Genomic DNA, 9,638 nt, shown 5'->3' on the forward strand with positions numbered 1-9,638 from the left:
GATCCGGCCTTGGCGAACGCATCATATGAGAGCAAAATAAAAATATAATAATAAAGAAATGTTGTGGATTTATATTTAGGTACTCGTTGAAGAACCCTGGGTGGTCAAACTTATTCCGGAGTCCCTCACTATGCCGTGCCTCATAATCAGATTGTAGTTTTGGCACGTGAAATACCGGAATTATCTGTTTGTTCATTTGCGCGTTTTATTGCTATTTATTCTTTAACATCATCGTCGACCCGTTGAAGTCCACTGTGGGGCGGTGCCCTTTCCCAGCGATCTCCATGACACGCGGTTACGGCTCTAAGCGCACTACATGACCTGCTTCTCTTCTTCCTGATCTCTTTTTTTAATTGATTTAGCTTTCAAATTTTACTGCTTTGTCCACGTCACCCGAACCTTGGCCGGTTCCTCCCAGTGAGCGGGCCACATGGGGTTGATGTCATCGTCGTCGTCTTCCGTTCTTCACATCTCTAAAAACCGGTGTCGTCGCGACAAGACCCCAACCTTCGGCTATATGCAGCATGGAAGGACCGCCTAATGACCTCTACCTTGGATCAGGAACCGGCGGCAGGCTCGCCCTTCTGACAGAGGAACGATGACCGAACAATGGCGTGTGCTCAGTGACGCGTCATGGCCTAAGCGTTCGTCGTTTCGTTGTATTTTAGATTTCCTCTTCGAGCTACGGAGGAACCCCGGTTGCAGTAACATCCCTAACGGCTTCGTCGGTCGTCACTCGAAGCAGCGCGGCATTGTTATCTTGCACTGCTGCCGAATCCAACCCGCCTCCGTCGCGCCGGCGCACTTCCGCACTGCCGTTATGATTTACCGACTCATAGAAGTGGGCGGAAGATGCTTCTGCAGGTAGGTCGAAGGACAATGGCCCGACTGTTCGTCAGCTGCTATGCATGCCTGCGGGCATTCCTGCGAACGGGACAGCCCGCTTTATGGAAACGACACAAGAAATAAGATTTCGTGCGTGGCGCGAGGCAAGGTCACGTGCTTCGGGCAGATAGCGTAGCTTTTGTTTCGGATACTCCGGGCCACCGTCGTTAGTGGTCCACGTCAAATTTCGTAGCGAACGAGGGCATGACAAGGATGCGGAGATAGAAGTTGTAGGTGCCAGTGGCGCAACCAGAAATTTATTTTCGGCGAGTGGTGGTAGGGGTGGAGGTGTCACCCACTTGACCAGGGACGGGGCGAGTGAGGAAGGGGAGGGGGGCTGGGCAGCCACATACTAATATAATATTTCAGGAGGGGGGAGGGGGGTTGGGCAGGCGTCCGGTGTGCCACCCCTTGGCTGCGCCACACTGCAGGTATCTGCCACTCGTTTTATGTCACCGTCTATGCGCCCAGATCTAGACAACTTTGGGCCACTATCGTATGTGCAACTGGATATTATACGCCCATTCATAGAAAATCTCAAAATGGGCATGTGTCATTGTGACACAACGCGTATATAACCGTTAAATGCATTTACATATCAGTGTATCGTACTTCTCTGTACATGTACACCCTTCATCAACATTCTCTCCTCAACAGGCATCGTACGTCGCCCTAGTCCAAGTGACACACGCAGCTAACAGCCACAGGCGTCGAGGCACTGCTCGTGTTCTTCGCTAATGCTGCTACCTTGCTAACTCAAACATTTATGTTTCAATGTTGCGTTGGCTCTGCGTACTTCTTTACTCTTTGGCCGCAGAAAATAAATAGCATAGTGTTATAATCGTGTCGATAGATGACCGTTACTGTTGCGGTTGCAGTAAAGTATGAAGCGCACCTACGAGGCAGCAAGACATGCAAGTATGTCACTTATTCCCTACGCGCCGCGGTAGCTGCTGAGGTCGTGGGTTCGAACCTGGCCGTGGCGGCCGCGTTTCGGCGGGGGCGGAATGCAAAACCGCTCGTGTACTTAGATTTTGGTGCACGTTAAAGAACTCCGGGTGGTCAAAATGAATCTGGAGTCTCTCCACTACGGCCTGTCTCATAATCAAGTCGAGGTTCTGGAACGCGCGTCAGACACCCCAATTTCTAAATATTATTTTTTCTATCTTCATGTCATTGCGCCTCAATAGTCCGTTATGGGATTTCGCATACGAATTACGTAAATTAATGTGGACCCGTATTTACGAGACACTTTGTACACTATAGCAGTTCGGAAGAACAGGCCTTGACCAACCGTGATTACGAACATAATATTAGCGCGCGCGAAGGCAGCCAGCCAGTGGCAGGCAGGTTTGTACGAACGAAAAGCTTTGTAGATTCAAAGAGGGTATTCACCTTTTCTTTTCTTTTTAATTATATGCTGTGTATATCTACGAATTATACACCCTGTACATCAAAAAAATGGCTTAATAATACACGTTTGATTTGTTCACATGAAAAAAAGCCGTGTTACCTTAAAAAATAAAATAAATGAGATGGAGAGGAACAGCGAAATAGTTGTTGCTGTAGTATATATACTATGTGGTTGTTTTCTGGGAGCGCTTGCGCACGTCCGTGAGAGATACATGTAATCGATAAAGAACTCAGTTCCCTTTCACAGTGTGAAAAAGGATGACCAAGCGAAGCTGTGTACGTGGGCCCCTTAATGGCGAACTGCACCTCCGTGGCGGGTCGGCCCGGCATTGCATTATCTTCGGGATCGGCCCATGTATGAGGAGTGCTTAACGCCTGCTTCACCTCCGCCGCGGGTCGGCCCGGCATTGCACTAACTTCGGGATCGGCCCAAGTATGGGGAGTACATAACGCCTGCTTCACCTCCGCCGCTGGTCGGCCTAGCATTGCACTATCTTCGGGATCGGCCCAAGTATGGGGAGTACATAGCGCCTGCTTCACCTCCGCCGCGGGTCGGCCCGGTATTGCACTATTTTTGGGATCGGCCCAAGTATGGGGAGTACATAACGCCTGCTTCACCTCCGCCGCGGGTCGGCCCAGAATTGCACTATCTTCGGGATCGGCCCACGTATGGGGAGTACATAACGCCTGCTTCACCTCCGCCGCGGGTCGGCCCAGAATTGCACTATCTTCGGGATCGGTCCACGTATGGGGAGTACATAACGCCTGCTTCACCTCCGCCGCGGGTCGGCCCAGAATTGCACTATCTTCGGGATCGGCCCACGTATGGGGAGTACATAACGCCTGCTTCACCTCCGCCGCGGGTCGGCCCGGATTTTTTTTCCACAAGCAGACATGATAGTGGGGAAAGTAGCCCTTAACAGCTTCGCTGTAAAAGGCTTTGTCATTTCTTGTACTGTCTTGGAAAGCTCGCTGAAATCCATTATTCGCTTGCACACTGCAATGAAAGGTTCATTAATTTCACGAAGAGCACCATCAACCTTGCTCGAAAAACCGCAATATCCCTCCTTTCGGGAAAATCCGATGACGGCAGAATCGCATGTCACCTTCGAGAAACTCTTCGCGTGTCACCAGCCAATTCAGTCAGCGATCCTTATGTCGTGCAGGCAGCATCTTTCTTTTACCATTCTCGTCGCTCACATTATTCTTCATCGTCGCGAACCGTCCGTCCTGCGCAACAACAGCACTCAAGTTGCGAGAATGCTTGCTCGAGCTATCCTCGTGCACTTGCCACGAGGGCGCGGTATAAACGCTGCTGCGCATCGGGGGGTAGCAACGGTGGGCGCACAACCGACGCCGTAAAGAGCGGACAAAGACGTGGGTGGGTGGGTGGCCCCGCCACCATTACCACCTCCAATAAACAAGAACAAAAAAGGGGTTCCGACCCCGTGGTCGCGTTCCCCACTCGCGGCGGGGAGCGGAGCCAGGCCTGACCCGGAAAGCGCCCTCTCGCTTCTGGCGGCAGCACTAGTGCGGTGGTGGGGGTCATTTCTGCAAATGCGCTTCCGGGATGGCAGACCGCAGGCGCGCCTGTCGTCGCCAACCATAGAGCGCACGCATCTAAGCACAGCCCGCCGAAAACGATCAGACCGGCCGCGCATAAACGGCGCGCTGCCCAGAGGGCGCGCAGGTGCGGGTGCTCGCTGCCCATCCTCCGGCGGGGTCGAGCGGTCCTCATCCGCAAGCGTAGACGGCGCGCCCAATTAAGACGGCCGAGGAGAGCGTTGAACTTGGACCGCGCGCCGCTCTCTCTCTCGAGAGCGCGAGAATCGTCTCATTGAACTTGAGAGGCAGCGCGCGCCGCGTGCGAGCGACTGGTCCTGTTCCGAGAAAGGCTGCGACGACCCCTTTGCCTGCTGCCGCACTTGGCCCGAGGCCGTCACCGCCGCCGGAACGTGGACGAGGCGGTGGGTCGGCAACGTCGGAGATTCGCCGGTAACGGTCTCTTTAATTGCGACGCTTTAGGGCCGCCACTGTTTGTGCAGAGATGGCTTTTGACGCCGTAGACCGTTAGCTTTGCGATAATGATGATGATCATCATCGTGTCAGGCTATAACGACAAAATAAAGTATGTGTTGAAGACTGCAGAAAAGAAGGCACCTCAATCGGCACCGATACCGGCGTCCTCACTTTCGAAAATTGGCACTCCAAGCGACTTGCGCCAGCAGGATATCGACCTAGAGCGAGTACTGCAGAGACCGTCATTTCCTCAGGAGGCGATATTATAGCATTCATTTGCATGCCCCTTCACAGGCTCCCTACAGAGCCTTTTACTCTCACACACCCGTTTAAAGCTCGCGCAGGACTGCAGTTTCGATGACGGGGCAGCTGACGTCAGTCATGACGAGCGAACGCTGGCAGTATAGCATGCGAACAGACTAAGCGTTACCACGGCTGCCCGTTCGTTCTTTCCGCGAATTCCCGGCAAAATATGGCTGCCCCCTAGAAGCGCTGCAAATTCTGATTTATACAGTAACTCTACGCGGTAGTTACCATATGCGCCTCTATACGCTGCACGAACCAGCACCGAGCGGGAAATAAAAATTAAACGAAGCCGATGGCAAGATGTGACCGGCCGTATAAAAATAGGAGGAAGGTATATATATATATATATATATTGGCTCTCCAATGTAGCTAGTCCGCGTACCGCGCTATATATCAGTGCTTCCTCTGATACCGCCGCACAGAACAGTGTGAGTCTTCCTGCAATAATAATTATCTGGTTATCGATGTCAACTGTTAGCAGAATTCTCAAAACTACAGCTTTCTTCAACGCGAATGTGGCTCGGAAATGGCATTCGGTGGAGGAGCTGACGTAAACGCGACAGTGGTAAGTGATGTGACGTCATTATTTTCTGAATCCGCAGTTATTGATGCGAAAGCATCAAATAGCCCATTGAGCGAAAAAGCCGGCGGCGTCTGTAGCAGCGAAACGGCAACTAAATTCTTATTGGCTGCGGCGCCACGTCACGAACGCGCCTCTACGGAGCATATACATCACCACATTGGATCTATTTAACACAGACGAGGGACTATAACGACGCTCTCTGCAAAATTTGTAAGCAAAAAGGTACGCTAGACCAATAATATGGGAGTGTGCTGGCTCCCCAGGGGCCAAGGAAAACATTGACAGTAGAGACGCCTGGGAGGCCTTGCTCCAGAGCGAGGCTGAAGACGACCAGCGTCGAGCAATCCGCCTGGCCGTTGAGGCCGTGAAGACTCACCGTCCTCAACGCGCGGGGACTGCTTCGTCCTCCCCCCCCTACCTACGTGTAGGTTAAGAGGCGGGCACCCCAGCTCGGTGGAACAATAAAGTTTTCAATCAATCAATCAGATCTTGCGAACCGGAACATCTGCTGCCGCCTTAGCGCGCCAGGTGTTTCGTGAGGGGAGAGGAGATCACCGCTACGCCGCGTCACCAGCGCGCTTCGACGAAGCAGTTACGGCGGCGTTGGCACCAACAGCTGCTGCTTCTGCTTGCTGGCTCGGGCACCACGGACCGTTATGGCACACTACTCGCAGCGCAAAACTCGAAGGACAGCTCAGCGATGTTCAATTGGACGAAGATGTTTTTGCATTTCAGAAGTGCTTAGGCCTCCTCGGATTTTTTTTTTTTCTAAATGTCGAGTCGTGCCCAAACAGCATTCGCTGGGGCAGAATGCGTATGCGCTCTTAAACTTTTGGCGCCCGCTATGAGGCGGCCATCATCATCGTGACATATTACCTATTATCGCCATCACCATTACGTGACGCATTACATATCATCATCATCTATATTACCAAAATTAGTGTAGAACATTTGACCACCGCGTCCCACATAACAACTAATCTACTAGATTTAGATACCAGCGACAAGTGCCTGAGGACGACGCGATAAACGCCGCATCAAGCGTACGCCTACATATGGCGGGATAGACGGTCATTTTTTCCCTTTAGCGCTTCGAGAGACATGTACTGTTCTCATCAACAGCGGTAAAACAAGAGATGTTTCAGTCTGGAACTAACGTTTCTTCATAGGGACCTGTCTTCATCAGGGCAAACACTGTTTTACGATGACCGGTCCCTTTGTCGAAGCGTAGCCTCCAGCCTGAAACATTCCTCTCTGGGCCACTGTTGATCGCCTCAAGTCACCATGTTCCTGCGAAAATCTGTCTTGTTTGGATGTACTGTTCTAACAGCTCATTCCTAACGCTGCGTTACATAACAGCTATGTACTGCAGGTGTTGCTGGGATAGTTGCCGTAACAGCTATCCCAGCAAGCAGGTAGCGGTGTGACGTCTCGTGTGTTTTTTTCGTGCCTTTAGTGTTCACAGTTATATACTTCCAAGTCTTGCAATAGTTTATAAGTGGATGGGTCGGCAGCCGTATACCTGTGACACGTGTCGCTGTGATAAAACAATGGCACATCTTCTGGCATATCAGCCCACATTATAGTATACGTGAGAAGCAGGCGCTATGTATAATACCGCGTTAAAGACAAATTTGTATGGGTCAGCTGGTTCTGTGACATGCGCTTCACGTGTGGCTACAGTGCCCTAATTCTTCGCACCCGTGTCCACAGTACTGTTTCGCAGCTCAGTGTTCCACCATGTCGCGTTAGGGACACTGGGCAGCCGGCCACTGTCGAAGCTAAAGATACTATATATGCAGTCGTCAACGGACTTGTGTGCTAAAGTCAGCGATAGCGCTAGTCGTTCGCTTCCTGCGGTCTACGGATCTGCGAGATAGGCTCTGAAAGTGACGTGCGCCGCCTCAGCATTTTGTGCGGCGATTTCCGTTTCGCTAATCCTTTAGCTTCTTCCTATGTCTCTCAATTCTTCTTTTTTTTGCCATTTACCCCTGTGCAGGGTAGCAAACCGGACACTTCCTGGTTAACCTCCTCACCTTTTCTCTAACATATAAACGTTGGCAGTGATGTCATGCGTGCGTGGAGGGAACGGGCACACAAGTTTCTGTGCGTGTAACCATACGGACCGCGAAGTGTAAACAGCTCGGGGGCACAGCTCCACAGAAGCGTTCCCGCTTGCTCCGGATGCCCATGACCCACTTCGGTGCCGCCGCTGATTGCATTGCTCCGGAGGATCGCTTGCGGCTCGGCAGTTTTCGGTACATTTGGGGGATGTCTACGCCGCTCCTCCTGTATTATTGACCGCGGGGGTAGCGTCGCGATGGGACGAAACGCTGTTTAATTACAGCTTTCGTGTGCCGATCTCGGGCCACAGGTGTGTATGCACAAAGGGAGTACTGCGGCGCGGATTTGGATGTCTAGCATATGCAGAGTCTCATGCAAAAAAATTACTATATGTGTAACTCTGGCGCTGCGATCGTTCAGCTGTTATGGGAACGATGGGTATACAGTATAGATGCATTTGGCTAATTCGTACTTGCGACTCCAGGCGCTTTAGTGGCGCCGTTATCGTGTAATCATAATTTTCTAAATGCATGAAGGCCTCCGCGCGCATGCGCATTCATTGCGAATTATTCCGTTTATAACGCGATGTTTACTGAAAATGATCAATTTGCAAAGTCAGAAAGCCCTTTGAAACCAAAAGGACGACGTTTAGGGAATTCCGTGTACTACACCTACGATTCTCAAACTGGCTGCACAGCCATGCTTATTTGCAGCTACCGTAGACGATGATGATTATGTTTATTTATTGGCATCACCTTTGAAACGAGGCGGTGACAAATAGTCACCTGTAGCCCGCTTGAGCGAATCAGGTACGCTACATGTGCTGATCGTTCCAGCATTCTGCTTACATCTGCCTGATGTTTTTTTTTTTCTGTTAAATATTCTGTACATCATCAGACACTATAGCGTGATAGCGCCCTCTAATAATTTTTATAGGAAACTCTGTATGGTATATACTTAACGGGAAGCCTGCGAGTTCGATTTTTTTGTTAGGCACAACTACGTGAGGCCAACTTGACGCCAGGTGGGAGCCGAACCCACACCTTCCGCGTGCGATGCTTTAGCTACAGAGACACGCTGCCAACCACATTTTCATCCACTTTCTTAGTTATCAGTGCGTGTGCGCGAGGTCCGACCGTGGGAGTGTTAGCCAGCGTCGTTCATGGCCACGTGTGTCCGCCTCTTCGTTGTCCCCCGGCCACTTCGCAGGACCATTTTTAGGGGACAAGTTAACAGAGGTTACTCCGAAAAAGTGTTCCCTCCCTCTTTACGGAAAAAAAAGAGAAGAAAAAAAGCGACCGAGGGAACTTGGTAGTAGTCGATCACGCCCGCAGTCTCATTCGGGCGCGTCGCATATGCCTATCTGGACGGTGGGACCTGCCAATGTCTATATAGGTGGCCCACTTCCGCCCACGAGCATGGTGGAGCTGTCGTAATCTTCCCCATAATCATCTACGATGCGCCACCACTACTTTACTCACTCAGGAGGATTATCACATTTCTTTTGCCCTATAACACTATAAGGCGGAGCGATGACAACTCCTTTATGCGAGACAGTGACAAGAACTTCATTAGAATGTCCTGAGGAACTCTATTGGGGGGGAACCGAAGGCTCCCCGAGCAAGTTGGTGGCTCCGCCCACGACGGGACAGGGAGGTGGTGACTCTCCGCGACGTCGCGGGCCCTTTATGCGAGAGTAACTGATATATCTAACTCCATTTTGAATAGTTCTTGTATTCGTCCGTGGAGTACATTTACTCTTATTAAGCCCGACCACAGCAGTGAACAGTGGCGTAGCAACAGGGGGGGGGCGGGGGGCCCTGGGCCCCAGGTGCAAGGGGCCAGAGAGGGGGGGGGGGGGTGTCATATACGTCTGAAGACACCCCTCTTTCCACCGGCTACACCCGGGGAGGGGGGTGACAGAAGACCTGTGGGCCCCGGGTGCCAGACGACCTAGCTACGCCACTGGCAGTGAATGCACTTTTTTACGGAGTATGAGCCCTCAAGTGTATAATTTTTGTTTTATCACGCCCTAAAATACAGTTTCTATCCGTTGGAGCTTATCTTGTCCCCAAACAATGGTCGTCGTCTACCTTGCAGGCATTCCTTTCTTCAGAGCTGCGCTCCCGGTATTTCCATGTCACGAATGACACGCTCGTTATCAGCTCGACGTATAGCATTCCTGACAGGACATTATACCGAGCACTAAGTTTTCGCGGAAGAAAACGCACACATGATGGATTACGATTATTTGTTTATGGAAAACATACAACGAGCAATAGACCTAAGCTTGCTTTTTTTTTCTCTTTTAAGAGTGAACAGTAATCTAATCATCCCCGATCTTGCGGGCATTTACTTTCTTTAACGC

Source organism: Dermacentor andersoni, chromosome 6 (genome assembly GCF_023375885.2).
Source record: "Dermacentor andersoni chromosome 6, qqDerAnde1_hic_scaffold, whole genome shotgun sequence".
NCBI classification, from domain to species: domain Eukaryota; kingdom Metazoa; phylum Arthropoda; class Arachnida; order Ixodida; family Ixodidae; genus Dermacentor; species Dermacentor andersoni.